The 2378-nt window shown below is 35.5% G+C and overlaps 1 protein-coding gene across 1 annotated transcript in view; it reads right to left on the reverse strand.

Moving 5' to 3' along the window:
- Positions 1 to 1880, reverse strand: part of LOC143995888 (uncharacterized) — a 36165-nt gene extending 34285 nt beyond the window's left edge. Inside the window, exon 1 of the mRNA XM_077490634.1 lies at positions 1760 to 1880. The gene's annotated coding sequence lies outside the window, so the exon portion shown is untranslated. The remainder of the gene's footprint in view (positions 1 to 1759) is intronic.
- Positions 1881 to 2378: the final 498 nt, after the last annotated feature.

Here is a 2378-nt window from a genome sequence, read left to right on the forward strand (position 1 = left end):
ATAATAAATTAATTGCTGAAAAAAAAACAAAAAAAAAACCATGCAATATAAAAAAAAAAAATTTAAAATAAAAAATGTTGTATGCAAAAACAAAAACGTACGCCTCGTACATACCAGGAGATGCATCCCAGCATGTGTTTTAGGGCAGACCATTCATTTCAATAGGCTGATCATTTCATTAGGATGATAGTAACTATAATACAATTACTATTAATGATACATAATTAATAATACAATAAAAAAAATTTAATGAAATAGAAACATATGCAATATTTGAAAAAAATTAAAGTTGTATGCAAAAAAAAACTCATACACACCGGGAGATGCGTCCGAGTGTGCGTTTTAGACCAGACCAATCATTTCAATATGCTTATAGTTTCATTAGGATGATAGTAACCATAATAAAAAATACTGTTAATGATAAATAATTAATGATAAAATAAAAATAAAATAGAAATGTATGCAATATTTGAAAAAAAAAATGTATGTTGTATGCAAAAAAAAAAAAAAAAGTGTAGGACTCCTATACACCAAGAGATGCGTCCGAGTGTGCATTTTAGACCAAACCAATCATTTTAATATGCTTATAGTTTCATTAGGATGATAGTAACCATAATAAAAATGACTATTAATGATAAATAATTAAAAATAAAATAATTAGTGTAAAAAAAATTATAAAAAACATAATAATAATAATATACAATATATATATAATATATATATGTTATAAAATATAACAATATTTAAAAAAAATAATGTTATGTGCAAAAAAATAAAATAAAATAATGTAAGCCTTGTACATACCAGGAGATGCATCCCAGCATGAGTTTAGGGTAGACTATTAATTTCAATAGGCTGATAATTTAATTAGGATGATAGTAACTATAATAAAATTCTATAATTAATATAAAAAAATAAAAAATTAATGCAATATTAACAAAAAATTACTATTACGTGCAAAAAAAAAAAAAAAAAAGAAAGAAAAAACGCAGGGCTAATAGGCTACCCTATGTGCATCAAGTGATCAAAAAAAAAACGTTCCTATATGATTTTTAAAACTGTGCTGCATGCACTTGGGTGGGCGTGATTGCGTCTGCATTTGCTACATGCTCGGGGTTACCATTAAGAATTAATTGCACCTTTGCGCATTTGCAACAGGCAGACCTTTTTTTTTTACGATTAGGCGCAGTTAATATCCATTTACAAGTATTAATATTTTCTCCACAGGACCGTAATATATCACAAGTTTACCACTGACCCTACAACGCACACAAAAAACAGGAGCGTGCCCCCGGGGGGCGATCTGCCCGTCCTGTTGGGGGGTTGCCAGTGACCCGCGGACACAACAGTTGTGAGCCGCCTGCACTGTGATCAGCATATAGAAACTGTTGCTATGCGATTCCGAAGATTGTAAGCATCTGCGTCGGGTCTCCACCCACTTCCAGCACCGATCTCTTATACACAGAGCCATGGATGCCAGGCGTGGGGGGGGGGGGGGGGTGGAGAGACCAGTAAGGGTTACTTACTGGTTCCCAGTAAGGATGACAATGACACACACAAGTGGTACTCACTAATGAAAGCCATGCAGGGGCCTGCCCAGCAGCATTCCTGGATTCCCTCTGTAATCAGGGCACCCCCCCCCCCCCTCTCCTCCTGTTACACAACAAGCCCCCCCCCCTCCTCCCTACAGCTAAAAGCAACCCCCCCCCCCCCCCAATCCCTACTGCTGGAGCTATAGATTGCATTGTGTGCAGCTTACATTGCGGTTGCTCCTCTGCAGCCTGGCTCAGCCATGTCCAGGTCTGATGTCACTGGGAGCTGCAGGCTGGATGGGAGTTGCAGTCTCGCGTTGCGTCCAAAGAGTAAACAATAGAAGGGGGGTGCTGTTCACATAAGCGCCCCTAGGTGGCAGGAGGCACAGCTCAGAGAGCTCCCTGCAAAGGACAGCTGATGAGCTACAACACAGAGTGCGCCTCTCCCAGCAGCCATATGGGCCCCTACTGGGGGGACACGCCGCCAAATGTTTTCACTGCTTGCAGAGGCTTTCAACAGTTGTTTTTGCTCTGTAAAAGTCCACCTCTTCAACAAAAAAAAAAGAAAGAAGAAAGAAAAAGGAATGCACATAAATTTGCAGCAAAAAAATGTATAATAAATGTACAATATATATTATATAAGTGTACAATATAATTTATTTTTAAATAAATGTATAGATATATATTTTTTAATATATATATATATATATATATATATATATAAAATGTAAAAAAATGTAAAAAAAAAATATATATATATATATATAATTTATTTACATGTTATATATTCATTATTATTATTACTATTCAGGATTTATATAGCGCCAGCAATTTACGCAGCGCTTT

This window comes from Lithobates pipiens, unplaced genomic scaffold (assembly GCF_037356315.1).
Source record: "Lithobates pipiens isolate NorthernLeopardFrog02 unplaced genomic scaffold, aLitPip1_a1.2 Scaffold_19, whole genome shotgun sequence".
In the NCBI taxonomy this organism is placed as follows: Eukaryota; Metazoa; Chordata; class Amphibia; order Anura; family Ranidae; genus Lithobates; species Lithobates pipiens.